We start from the raw sequence: 14,983 nt of genomic DNA on the forward strand, positions 1-14,983 counted from the left end.
CTGGAAGCATCAACTCCCATATGTGCCTTGAACAGGCAAGCCCAGGGTTTCAAACCGGCTATTTTTATTTTTTTAACTTTTTATTCTTTATTAATTCTTATTAGTACTATCAACAAAACCACCCTTAGATGCCATTAGCAAAAAGGAAATGGAATATCATAGAAACAAAAGACAGAGAGGTAGCACAGATAGATGAGGAAAAATCTATGGAGAAAAAATTTAATGTATTGGAAAACTTGGAGCTAAATGACAGAGAATTTAAAATAGAAATCCTAAAAATACTCAGAGATATACAAGAAAACACAGAAAGGCAATTTAGGGAACTCAAAAAACAACTCAACGAACACAAAGTATATATTAACAAGAAAATTGAAACTATAACAACAAATCAAACAGAGATGAAAAACTCAATTCATGAGCTGAAAAACGAGGTAACAAGCTTAGCTAATAGAACAGGCCAGATAGAAGGTAGGATTAGTGACATAGAAGACAAGCAACCTGAGGAACAAAAGAGAGAAGAAGAAAGAGGCTAAAAAATTTTTAAAAATGAGAAAGCCCTACAGGAATTGTCTGACTTCATCAAAAAGAATAACATAAGAATAATAGGTATATCAGTGGGAGAAGAGAGAGAAAATGGAATGGAGAACATATTAGAACAAATAATATATGAGAACTTCCCATATAAGCCTGTGGAAAGAACTAAAGCCTCACATTCAAGAAGCAAACAGAACTCTGAGTTTTCTTAACCCCAACAAACCTACTCCAATGCACATCATAATAAAATTGGCAAAAACCAATGACAAAGAAAAAATTCTCAAGGCAGCCAGGGAAAAGAAGAATACAACATATAAAGGAAGGCCCATTAGATTTTCATCAGATTTCTCAGCAGAAACTCTGCAGGCTAGAAGAGAGAGGTTCCCAATATTTAAAGTCCTGAACGAGAGGAACTTTCAGCCAAGAATATTATACCCATCAAAGCTATCCTTCAAATACGAAGGAGAAATAAAAACATTCACAGATACAGAAAAGATGAGGGAATTTATCATCAGAAAACCCCCACTCAAGGAACTACTAAAGGGGATTTTTCAACCAGATACAAAGAACAAAACAAAACAAAACCACAAGTAAAAGCTCCACCAAGAAAACGATAAAACTAAATTTAAACTGTGACAACAAAAAAAAAAATAAGGGGAGAAGAGGACAGAGATTAACAGTAGCTAAGGATGATGGAGTGCAAAAGTACTCATAAGATAGTGCACTACAATGAACAGGGTAGGAACCCTTTTCATTACTGAATGGTAACCACCACAGAAGCACATGATTTAAAAAAAGATAGGAACAGAAGAAAGATGTATGGAATACAACCAAACAAAAACAAAGGATAGAAAAATGAAAGAGAAGAATCAAAAGACACAAAACTAACAGAAAGCAATGTATAAAATGGCAATAGGGAACATACAAGTGTCAATAATTACACTAAATGTAAACAGATTAAACTAACCAATAAGAAGGCACAGAGTAGCAGAATGGATTTTAAAAAATCCAACTGTATGCTGCCTACAAGAAACTCATCTAAGCAACAAGGATAAAAACAAATTCAAAGTGCAAGGCTGGAAAACAATACTCCAAGCAAATAACATCCAAAAAAAAAGGAGGCATAGCAATACTCATATCTGATAATGCTGACTACAAGACAGCAAAAGTAATCAAAGACAAAAATGGTCATTTCATAATGAGTAAGGGGACGCTGAATCAAGAAGACATAACAATTCTTAATATATATGCACCAAACCAAGGAGCATCAAAATATATAAGAGCTACTTATTGACCTTAAAACAAAAACTGACAAAAAAAAATACAATCATACTTGGAGACCTCAATATACAGCTGACGGTTCTACATAGGCATCCAAACAGAGAATCAATAAAGATATATTGGCCTTAATCAAAACACTAGAGCACCTGGATATGATAGACATCTACAGGACATTTCATCCCAAAGTGACAGAGTATACATTTTTCTCCAGTGTACATGGATCATTCTAAAGAATTGACCATATGTTGGGCCACAAAAATAACATCAGCAAATTCAGAAAAATCGAACTTGTACCATGCATATTTTCGAATCATAAAGCCTTGAAACTAGAATTCAGCTGCAAAAAAGAGGAAAAAAACCCGACAAAAATGTGGAAACTAAACAACATACTTTTAAAAAATGAATGGGTCAAAGAAGAAATAAGCACAGAGATCAAAAGATATATACAGACAATGAAAATGACAATACAACATATCAGAATCTACGGGATGCAGCAAAAGCAGTGATAAGAGGGAAGTTCATATCACTTCTGGCCTTTTTGAACAAATAAGAGAGAGCCCAAGTAAACCACTTAACTTCAAACCTTAAGGAACTGGAAAAAGAAGAACAAAGACAACCCAAAACCATCCGAAGAAAGGAGATAATAAAAATCAGAGCAGAAATAAATGAAATAGAGAACAGAAAAACTATAGAAAAAATTAAAAGAACAAGGAGCTTGTTTTTTGAAAAGATCAACAAAATTGACAAACCCTTGGCAAGACTTACCAAGGAAAAAAGAAAAAGGACTCATATAAACAAAATCCAAAATGAAAGAGGAGAAATCACCACGGATATCATAGATATACAAAGAATTATTGTAGAATACTATGAAAAACTTTATGCCACTAAATTTAACAATCTAGAAGAAATGGATAAATTCCTAGAACAATACAACCTTCCTAGACTGAGTCAAGAAGAAGCAGAAAGCCTAAAGAGACCCATAAGCAAGGAGGAAATAGAAACAACTATTGAAAACCTCCCCCAAAATAAAAGTCCAGGCCCAGACGGTTATACTAGTGAATTCTACCAAACATTCAAAGAAGACTTGGTTCCTATTCTACTCAAAGGCTTCCAAAAAATTGAAGAAACAATACTTCCAAACACTTTTTATGAGGCCAACATAACCCTCATACTGAAACCAGGGAAGGACAGCACAAAAAATGAAAACTACAGACCAATACCTCTAATGAATACAGATGCTAAGATACTAAACAAAACAAATTAAATACAACAACATATTAAAAAAATAATACATTATGAACAAGTGGGATTCATCCCAGAATCTCAAGGATGGTTCAACATACGTAAAACGGTAACATAATACACCATATCAACAAAACAAAGAACAAAGACCATATAATCTTATCAATAGATGCAGAAATAGCATTCAATAAAATACAACACAATTTTATGTTTAAGACTCTCAACAAAATGGGTATAGAAGAAAAATATTTAAACATGATAAAGGCCATATATGATAAACCATCAGCTAACATCATATTAAATGGCACAAAACTGAAGGTTTTCCCCCTTAAATCAGGAAGAAGCAGGTTTGTCCACTCTCTCCACTCTTATTTAATGTGGTGCTAGAAGTTCTAGCCAGAGCAATCAGACAAGACAAAATATAAAGGCATCCATATTGGAAAAGAAGAAGTAAAGGTATCACTTTTTGCAGATGATATGATCCTATACATCGAAAACCCCAAAGAATCTACATAAAAGACTACTAGAAACAATAAGCCAACATAGTAAGCACAGGATACAAAATTAACATAAAAAGTCCATACCCTTTCTATATGCCAAAAATGAAACATTTGAGAACGAACTCAAAAAAATAATCCCCGTCACGATTGCAACAACAACAAAAAATACCTGGGAATAAACATAACAAAGAATGTAAAGGACCTATATAATGAAAACTACAAAGCATAGTTAAGGGAAATTGAAAAAGATACAATGAGATGGAAGAATATTCCTTGTTCTTGGATAGGAAGAATAAATATAATCAAGATTACCCAAAGCAATATACAAATTTAATGCAATTCCCATTAAAATTCCAATGACATTTTTTAAAGAAATGGAACAAAAAATCATCAGATTTATATGGAACTATAAAAAACCACGAATAGCCAAAGCAATCCTAAAGAAAAAGAACGAAGCTGGGGGCATTACAATACCTGACTTCAAACTACATTATAGAGCCATGACAATCAGAACAGCATGGTATTGGCAGAAAAATAGACACTCAGACCAATGGAACAGAATAGAAAGTCCAGAAATAAAACCACATTTATATAGTCAAATAATTTTTGATAAAGGGGCCAACAACACACAATGGAGAAACAAAAGGCTCTTCAACAAATAGTGCTGGGAAAACTGGAAAGTCACATGCAAAAGAATGAAACTCAACTACAGTTTGTCCCCTTGTACTAAAATTAATTGAAAATGGATCAAAGACCTAAATATAAGACCTGAAACAATAAAGTACATAGAAGAAGACATAGGTTCTAAACTCATGAACCTCGGTTTTACAGAGCATTTTATGAATTTGACTCCAAAGGCAAGGGAAGTGAAGGCAAAAATAAATGAATGGGACTACATCAGACTAAGAAGTTTTTGCTCAGCAAGAGAAACTGACAACAAAATAAACAGACAGCCAACCAAATGGGAAATGATATTTTCAAACAACAGCTCAGATAAGGGCCTAATATCCAAAATATACAAAGAACTCATAAAACTCAATAGCAAACAAACAAACAATCCAATAAAAAAAATGGGAAGAGGACATGAACAGACACTTCTCCCAGGATGAAATACAAATGGACAACAGATATATGAAAAGATGCTTATCTTTATTAGTTGTTAGAGAAATGCAAATCAAAACTGCAATGAGATACCACCTCACACCTGATAGATTAGCTATTATTAACAAGACAGGTAATAGCAAATGTTGGAGAGGCTGTGGAGAAAAAGGAACCCTCATTCACTGTTGGTGGGAATGTAAAGTAGTACAACCATTATGGAAGAAAGTATAGTGGTTCCTCGAAAAACTGAAAATAGAACTACCTTATGAACCAGGGTATATACCCCCAAAACTCAGAAACATTGATATGTAAAGACATGTGCAGCCCCATGGTCATTGCAGCATTGTTCACAGGGCCAAGACATGGAACAACCAAAAAGCCCTTTAATAGAAGACTGGATAAAGAAGATGTGGCACATATACACTATGGAATACTAGTCAGCCATAAGAAATGATGACATCGGATCATTTACAACAAAATGGTGGGATCTTGATAACAGTATACAGAGTGAAATAAGTAAATCAGAAAAAACCAAGAACTGCATTATTCCATACATAGATGGGACATAAAAATGAGACTAAGAGACATTGACAAGAGTGTAGTGTTTACGGAGGGGGAGGGAGAGGGAAAGGGGGAGGGGGAGCGGCACAAAGAAAACTAGATAGAAGGTGACGGAGGAAAATCTGACTTTGGGTGTTGGGTATGCAACATAATTGATCGACAAGATAACCTGGACATGTTTTTTTTTTAACATATTTACCCTGATTCATTGATTTCTGCCTAGTTAAATTAATAAAAATAAAAAAATTAATAAAATATAGATATTTCCAAAGACAGCTTGTCACCCCCTGCTTGTTTGGCACTTTTTCTTTTTACAATATGGTGTTTTTTTTTGTTTTTTTTTACTGAAGTAACAAGCACAAGGGAAATAAAATGTAGTACTTCATTAAAGGTATAATGAGTTTTATGAAATGAATAAATAAATATTACAATCATAAAAAAATAAAATAAAAGAAATAGATAAATTCCTAGAACAATACAATCTTCCTAGACTAAGTCATGAAGAAGCAGAAAGCCTAAACAGACCCATAAGCAGGGAGGAAATAGAAACAACTATTAAAAACCTCCCCAAAAATAAAAGTCTAGGGCCAGATGGCTATACTAGTGAATTCTATCAAACATTCAAAGAAGATTTGGTTCCTATTTACTCAAAGTCTTCCAAAAAATTGAAGAAGAAGCAATACTGCCAAACACATTTTATGAGGCCAACATAACCCTCATATCAAAACCTGGCAAGGACAACACAAAAATAAAAAACTACAGACCAATATCTCCAATGAATACAGATGCTAAAATACTAAACAAGATATTAGCAAATCGAATACAACAACGCATTAAAAAAATAATTCATCATGATCAAGTGGGTTTCATCCCAGAATCTCAAGGATGGTTCAACATACATAAAACGGTTAAGGTAATACACCATATCAACAAAACAAAGAACAAAAACCATATGATCTTATCAATAGATGCAGAAAAGGCATTCAATTAAATACAGCATCATTTTATGTTTAAAACACTTAACAAAATTTGTATAGAAGGAAAATATCTCAATATAATAAAGGCCATCTCTGATAAACCATCAGCTAACATCATATTAAATAGCATTAAACTGAGGACTTTTCCCTAAAATCAGGAACAAGACAAGGATGTCCACACTCTCCACTCTTACTCAACATAGTGCTGGGAGTTCTAACTAGAGCAATCAGACAAGAAAAAGATATAAAAGGCATTCACATTGGGTAAACATTTCACTTTTTGCAGATGATATGATCCTGTACATTGAAAACCCCAAAGACTCCACAAAAAGACTACTAGAAACAATAAACTAATACAGTAATGTCGCAGGATACAAAATTAATATACAAAAGTCCATTGTCTTCCTATATGCCAACAATGAAACATCAGAAAACGAGCTCAAAAAATCAATCTCCTTCATGGTTGCAACAAAAAAAAAATTAAGAACCTAGGAATAAACATAACAAAGAATGTAAAGGACCTATATAATGAAAACTACAACAAAGTATTGTTAAGGGAAATCGAAAAAGATATAATGAAATGAAAAAATATTCCTTGTTCTTGGATAGGAAGAATAAATATAGTCAAAATGACTTTATTACCTAAAGTGGTATACAAATTTAATGCAATTCCCATCAAAATTCCAATGTCATTTTTTAAAGAAATGGAACAAAAAATCATCAGATTTATATGGAACTATAAAAACGCCCGAATAGCCAGAGCAATCCTAGGAAAAAGAACGAAGCTGTGGGCATTACAATACCCGATTTCAAATTATATTATAGAGCCACGATAATCAAAACAGCATGGTGTTGGCAGAAAAATAGACCAATGGAACAGAATAGAAAGCCCAGAAATAAAACCACATGTATATGGTCAAATACCTTTTTTTTTCTTTCATTTTTCTGAAGCTGGAAACGGGGAGGCAGTCAGACAGAAGCCCGCATACACCTGACCGGGATCCACCCGACATGCCCATCAGGGGGCGATGCTTTGCCCCTCTGGGGCGTCGCTCTGTTGCGTCCAGAGCCATTCTAGCGCCTGAGGCAGAGGCCACAGAGCCATCCCCAGCGCCCGGGCCATCTTTGCTCCAAATGGAGCCTCGCTGCGGGAGGGGAAGAGAGAGACAGAGGAAGGAGAGGGGGAGGGGTGGAGAAGCAAATGGGCGCCTCTCCTGTGTGCCCTGGCTGGGAATCGAACCTGGGACTCCCGCACGCCAGGCCGACACTCTACCGCTGAGACAACCGGCCAGGCCCGGTCAAATAACTTTTAATAGAGGGGCCAACAACACACCATGGAGAAAAGAAAGCCTCTTCAAAAAAATGGTGCTGGTAAAACTGGAAAACCACATGCAGAAGAATAAAACTTGACTACAGGTCGTCTCCTTGTACTAAAATTAATTCAGAATGGTACCAAGACCTAAATATAAGACCTGAAACAATAAAGTACATAGAAGAAAACACAGGTACTAATCTCATGGACCTTGGTTACAAAGAGCACTTTATGAATTTAACTCCAAAGGAAAGAGAAGTGAAGTCACAGATAAATGAATGGGACTACATCAGACTAAGAAGCTTTTGCACAGCCAAAGAAACTGACAACAAAACAAACAGCCAACTAAATGGGAGATGATATTTTCAAACAATAGCACAGATAAGGGCCTAATATCGAAAATATACAAAGAACTCATAAAACTCAACAAACAAGCAAACAATCCAATAAAAAAATGGGAAGAGGACATGAACAGACACTTCTCCCAGAAAGAAATACAAATGGCCAACAGATATATGAAAAGATGCTCATCTTCATTAGCTATTAGAGAAATGCAAATGAAAACTACAATGAGATATCACCTGACACCTGTTAGATTAGCTATAACAACAAGACAGGTAATAACAAATGTTGGAGAGCCTATGGAGAAAAAGAAACCCTCATCCACTGTTGGTGGGAATGGAAATTAGTGCAACCATTATGGAAGAAGTATGGCATTTCATCAAAAAATTAAGAATAGAATTACTATATGACACAGCAATCCTTCTACTGGGTATATACCCAAAAAAACTCGAAAACATTGGTACATACAAACACATGCACCCTCATATTCATTGCAGCATTATTCACAGTGTCCAACACATGGAAACAATGAAAGTGTCCCTCAATAGAGGATTGGATAAAGAAGATAGGGTACAGATATACAATGGAATACTACTCAGCCATAAAAAAGGATGACATATTGACATTTACAACAACATGTATGGACATTGAGAACATTATACTGAGGGAAATAAGTAAATCAGAATAATCTAAGAACTATATTATCTCACACGTCAGTGGGATATAAAACTGAAAGTCATCGACATACATAAAAGTAAAGTGCTTACCAAGGAAGTTGAAATGGAAGAAGGGGTGGAGGGAAGGGAGTAAAGAGGGATAAATATATGGTGATGACAAATGATTTGACTTTGAGTGATGGGTATAAAACATGATCAAAAGTTCAAATGCTATAGAAATGGTTACCTGAAACAATTCTACTCTTATTAGTCAATGTCACCCTGTTAAATTTAATCTTATAAATAAAATTTAAAAAAGTTATTAATTGATAGTGGTGCTAGGATTTACATTAAAATCACATAATCAGAATATGAGGTGGGCAAGATGGCAATGGAGTAGGTGGATGTACCAACTTCCACCTCCCAGAACCAAAGTGTATTACAACTTAATTTTAAGAACAATCATCTGGAAAAACCAATTTTGGACTAAACTAAGAGGACTCTTTAACCAAGGATCACTGAAGAAGACACACTGAGACTGGTAGGAAAAGCAGAAATGCAGAGAAGGCTGCCCAGCTCCCGGGAGTGAGTGGTAGGCCAGAGGGACTCACGTGGCAGAAGGTGAGATTAGAGGACAGGAGGGGATACTGGGACCCAGGACCTAAGCCCCAGCCTGCAGCCCCAGAGCTTAGAAGAGGCATGCAGACAGTATTTAGCTGTGAAACAAGCCAGGATACTGTTTGCATGAAAGAGACAGATTTCCCAGACCCAGGATTTGTCTTAAAGGGGCCATGCAGAAAACCTCTTTCACAACCACTCACCCGGGGCTCCAGAGGACTGGTAGAGCTGAGAGGACCAGAGTAGCAGGAAGAATGTAATCTAGGAGGCACAGGGAGAAACACTTTGAGGGACAGCCATTCTAACCCCTAGGCTGAGTCACTTCCCAAATCTAAAGTGAATATTTTTCCTGGAACCAGCAATGCTGGCAAATGGAAGCAGGTCACCAGTCAAACAGAAGCTCTCCTGCTGCAGTCAGAGCAAAGAATCACTTAGAAGCAGCGAGCCATCAGGGATACAGTATTGAGTGCTAAGGTCTGAGCTGCACCGCCACCACCACACTGCTGAGTGCTCGCCAGATGGTGGGTGGTGGCAGGACGCAGAAGAGCAGTCCCTTTGGTGGGGGCAGAAGTCAGCTGTTGGCCATGGCTGCAACCTGAGAGCGAGCATAGTCCTGCCTTCAGGGGCAGAATCTGGGGCAGGCTGTGACTGAGGTCCAGCACAAGCACAGTCCCACCAGGTAAGGGCGGAGGCTGGGGATAGCTGTGGTTGTGGAAGGGGCACACAAAAGCCGTTCGACCCGCGGCTATAAGCCAGGCAAGCGAGAATGGTCCCTCCTGCAGTCCCGCCCGCAGAAGCAAGGTGAAAGCCGGGGAACTGGCTGAGACTTGCAGCTGGGCAAGGGAGCACAGCCCCACCTGCTGGTGCAAGGCTTGTGAGCCCCCAAGCATAGGAGCACAGTCCTGCCTGCAGGGGTGGAGCAAAGGCAAGGGGCAGGCCAGGGCTTGAAGCCCAAACGCATGACTACAGTCCTACCTGTCGGGGCAAGGCAAAGGCCAGAGGCCAGCCAGGGCTTGCAGCCGAGGCACATGAGTGCAGTTCCACCATCGGGGGTGGTGTGGAGGCCAGGCCAGCCAAGGCTTGCAGCCAGGGTATGCAAATATGATCCTGTACATGGAGGCGAGGCGAATACCACAGTGACCTCCTCAGTGGGCCAGCACTGGCAACGCCTGTGCCCAAATGCCCGAGGCAGCAGCAGAGAAAGTTTTGGGCCTGCAGACAGACCACACCTAGGGAACACAGAGGGCACACCCATTGGACTCCTGTGGCCACACGTTCTTATGCACAGAAAAATGGGAAGGCAGAGAAATGCAACCCAAATGAATAAACAAGAGAAACTCCCCCAAAAAGATTTGAATGAGATGGAAATAACCAAATTACCAGATGCAGAGTTTAAAATAATAATTGTTAGGGTGCTCAAAGATCTTAGAGCAACAATGGATGGACATAACAAGCAACTAAATAAAGAGATAGCAAGTATCAAAAAGGACATTGAAATAATAATAAAAGAGAACTAGTCACAAATGACAAATACAATATCAGAAATGAAGACCACACTAGAAGTAATTAAAAGCAGGATGGAAGAAGCTGAGGATCAAACCAGCGATTCAGAGAACAAAATAAACAAAGGCGGCCCTGGCCGGTTGGCTCAGCGGTAGAGCGTCAGCCTGGTGTGTGGGGGACCCAGGTTTGATTCCCGGCCAGGGCACATAGGAGAAGCGCCCATTTGCTTCTCCACCCCCCTCCCCTCCTTCCTCTCGGTCTCTCTCTTCCCCTCCCGCAGCCAAGGTTCCATTGGAGCAAAGATGGCCCGGGCGCTGGGGATGGCTCCTTGGCCTCTGCCCCAGGCGCTAGAATGGCTCTGGTCACTGCAGAGCGATGCCCCAGAGGGACAGAGCATCGGCCCCTGGTGGGCAGAGCGTCACCCCTGGTGGGCGTGCCGGGTGGATCCCAGTCGGGCGCATGCGGGAGTCTGTCTGACTGTCTCTCCCCGTTTCCAGCTTCAGAAAAATAAATAAATAAATAAATAAATAAATAAATAAATAAATAAATAAATAAAACAAAGGCTATAGCAAGGGATAAAGAAGGTCACTACATTCTGATAAAGGGAGCAATCCAACAGAAAGATATAACCATTACAAATATCTATGCACCTAAATTTAAGAAGATTTAAGATTGAAATCATATCAAGCATCTTCTTGATTACAATGCCATGAAACTAGAAATCAAATACAATAGAAAAACTAGAAAACACTTGGAAACTAAATAGCATGTTATTAAATAACGAATGGGTTAACAATGAGATCGAGGAAGAAATAAAATATTTCCTTGAAACAAATGTAAACAAATATACAACAACTCAAAATTTGTGGGACTGCAAAGGCAGTCCTGAGAGGGAAGTTCATAGTACTATAAGAATACCTTAAGAAGCTAGAAAAAGCTCAAATAAACAATTTAACCCTGCATCTAAAATAAATAGAGAAAGAACAGCAAGTAAAACCCAGAGGAAGTAGAAGGAAAGAAATAATAAAGATCAGAGCTGAAATAAATGACATAGAGGCTAAAAAAATGATACAGAGTATCAATGAAACCAAGAGCTGCTTCTTTGAAAAGGTAAACAAGATAGATGAATCTTTAACCAGACTCACCAAGAAAAAAAGAGAGAGGATTCAAATAAATAAAATTAGAAATGAGAGAGGACAAGTAAAAACTGACACAGCAGAAATACAAAGGATTGTAAGAAAATACTATGAAGAACTGTATGGTATAAAATTAAGACAACCTAGGCAAAATGGACAAATTCTTGTAAACATATAATCTTTCAAAAATCAATATAGAAAAATCAGAAAACCTAAACCATCCAATTTTATCAAATGATATTGAAACAGTTATCAAAAAACTCCCAACAAACAAAAGTCCTGGGACAGATGGCTTCACAGGAAAATTTTACCAAATATTCAAAGAAGAACTAACTCCTATCCTTCTCAAGCTATTTCAAAAAATTCAAGAGGAGGGAAGACTTTCAAACTCCTTTTATGAGGCAGGCATAATACCAATTCCAAAACCAGGCAGACACTACAAAAAAGAAAACTATAGATCAATATCCCTGATGAATTTAGATGCTAAAATTCTCAACAAAATATTTGCAAACCGGATCCAGTAATACATAAAAAAATCATACATCATGATCAGGTGGGATTTATTCTAGGGAGACAACGCTGGTTCATTATCCACAAATCAATCAGTGTGATTCAACACATAAACAAAAGAAAGGATAAAAATCACATGATAATATCAATAGATGCAAAAAAAGCATTTGATAAAATCCAGCATCCATTTATGATCAAAACTCTCAGCAAAGTGGGAATACAGGGATTATATCCCCACATGATAAAGGTCATCTATGACAAACCCAAAGCCAACATCATAATCAATGGGCAAAAGGTAAAAGAAATCCCCTTAGGATCAGGAACAAGGCAGGGGTCCCCGTTTTCACCACTCTTATTCAACATAGTTCTGGAAGTCCTAGCCACAGCAATCAGACAAGAAGAAGAGATAAATGGCGTCCAAATTGGAAAAGAAAAAGTAAATCTATCATTATTTGCTGATGATATGATACTGTACATAGAATACCCTAACGTCTCAGTCAAGAAACTACTGGACCTGATAAATGAATTCAGCAAGGTGGCAAGATATCAAATCAATATTCAGAAATCAGTGGCATCTTTATACACCAACAATGAACTGTCTGAAAGAGAAATTAAGAAAAGAATCCCCTTCACTATTGCATCAATAACAACAAAATAAAATACCTAGAATTAAATTTAACCAAAGAGGTTAAAGACTTGTACTTGGAAAATTATAAAACATTGATAAATCAAGAAAGATACAAACAAGTGAAAGCATATACCGTGTTCATGGACAGGAAGAATAAATATCATTAAAATGTCTATATTACCCAAAGCAATCTATAAATTCAATTCAGTTTCTATTAAAATACCAGTGACATACTTCAAAGATATAGAACAAATATTCCAAAAATTTATATGGAACCAATAACGAACATGAATAGCCTCAGCAATCCTGAAAAAGAAGAATAAAGTGGGGGGCATCACACTTCCTGATATCACATTATATACTAGAAGGCCATCATACTCAAAAAAGCTTGGTACTGGCATAAGAATAGCATTACAGATCAATGAATAGAACAGAGAACCCAGAAATAAACCCATATCTATATGGACAATTCGTATTTGACATAGGAGGTAAGAGCATACAATGGAGTAAAGACAGTCTCTTTAACAAATGGTGTTGGAAAAATTGGACAGGTACTTGCAAAAAAATAAAACTGGATCATCAACTTACACCATTCAGAAAAATAAACTCAAAATGGGTAAAAGACTTAAATGTAAGCCGTGAAACCATAAACATCTAGGAAGAAAACAGGCAATAAACTCTCCGATATCTCTCGTAGCAGTATTTTTGCTGATTTATCTACACAGGCAAGTGAAATAATGAACAGGATGAACAAATGGGACTATATGAAACTAAAAAGCTTTTGCACAGCAAAAGACACCATTAACAAAATAAAAAGACAAGCCACACAATGGGAGAATATATTCACCAATACATCTGATAAGGGGTTAATAACCAAAATTTATAAAGGACTTTTAAAACTCAACACCAGGAAGGCAAACAATCCAATCAAAAAATGGGCAAAATAACTGAATAGACACTTCTCCAAAGAGCACATACAGATAGCCAATAGGCATATGAAAAAATGTTCAACATCACTAATCATTAGAGAAATGCAAATTAAAACCATAATGAGATACCTCCTCACACCAGTCAGAATGATGCTCATTAACAAAACAACACATAACAAGTGCTGCAAAGGGTGTGGAGAAAAGGGAACCCTCTTGCAAGGCTGGTGGGAATTCAGACTGGTGCAGCCACTGTGGAAAAGGGTATGGAGATTCCTCAAAAAATTAAAAATGGAACTGCCTTTTGACCCAGGTATCCCACTTTTAGGCATATATCCTATGAATACCAAATCACTGATTCAAATGAAGAAATGCACCCCCATGTTTATTGCAGCATTGTTTATAATAGCCAAGATCTGGAAACAGCCCAAGTGTCCATCAGTGGATGAGTGGATTAAAAAGCTGTGGTACATACACACAATAGAATGCTACACAACCGTGAGGAAGAAGGAAATCTTACCTTTCGCGACCACATAGATGGACCTGGAAACTATCATGCTAAGTGAAATAAGCCAGGCAAAGAAAGAAAAATATCATGACCTCACTCATTTGAGGAATCCAATGAACAATGTAAACTGAGCAAGGGAACAGAAGCAGAGGTGGGATCAAAGGAACCAGAGGGAAAGTGGTCAGAGGGAAAGTAGAAGAGAAGATGGGATCAGGGAAGGGAAAGAGATTAATGAAATTATATATACATAACACAACATTATAGAGAACAGGACAGCAAATTCTGGAGGGAAGGGGCAGGTGCTGGAACAGTTGCTGGAGAGGGAGCAGCAAGTTCAAGAGCTCCAGTGCAAGCTAGAATCTGAACACTGGCAATTGTTAGAGAAACAGCTGCAGGTTCAAGAGCTCCAGTTTCAGCTACAGGCCAAGAGCAGGCAGTCACAAGAGCTGAAGTGGTCACTGAAGGAGTGCCAGTGAATTGACTCTGACTCAGTAGTAGCAGGCATTTCCTTTCCAACTTCTCTGAGAATGAGGTGGAGTTTTGGGCTAAAACTGCCATCAGCAGACTCAGATCCTGGCCAGTGGTCACCCAGAAGGTGAAAACCCAGCAGCAAAAAATTGCCTCAGGGGAAGGCTAACCCCTTCCACA

Source organism: Saccopteryx bilineata, chromosome X (assembly GCF_036850765.1).
Source record: "Saccopteryx bilineata isolate mSacBil1 chromosome X, mSacBil1_pri_phased_curated, whole genome shotgun sequence".
In the NCBI taxonomy this organism is placed as follows: domain Eukaryota; kingdom Metazoa; phylum Chordata; class Mammalia; order Chiroptera; family Emballonuridae; genus Saccopteryx; species Saccopteryx bilineata.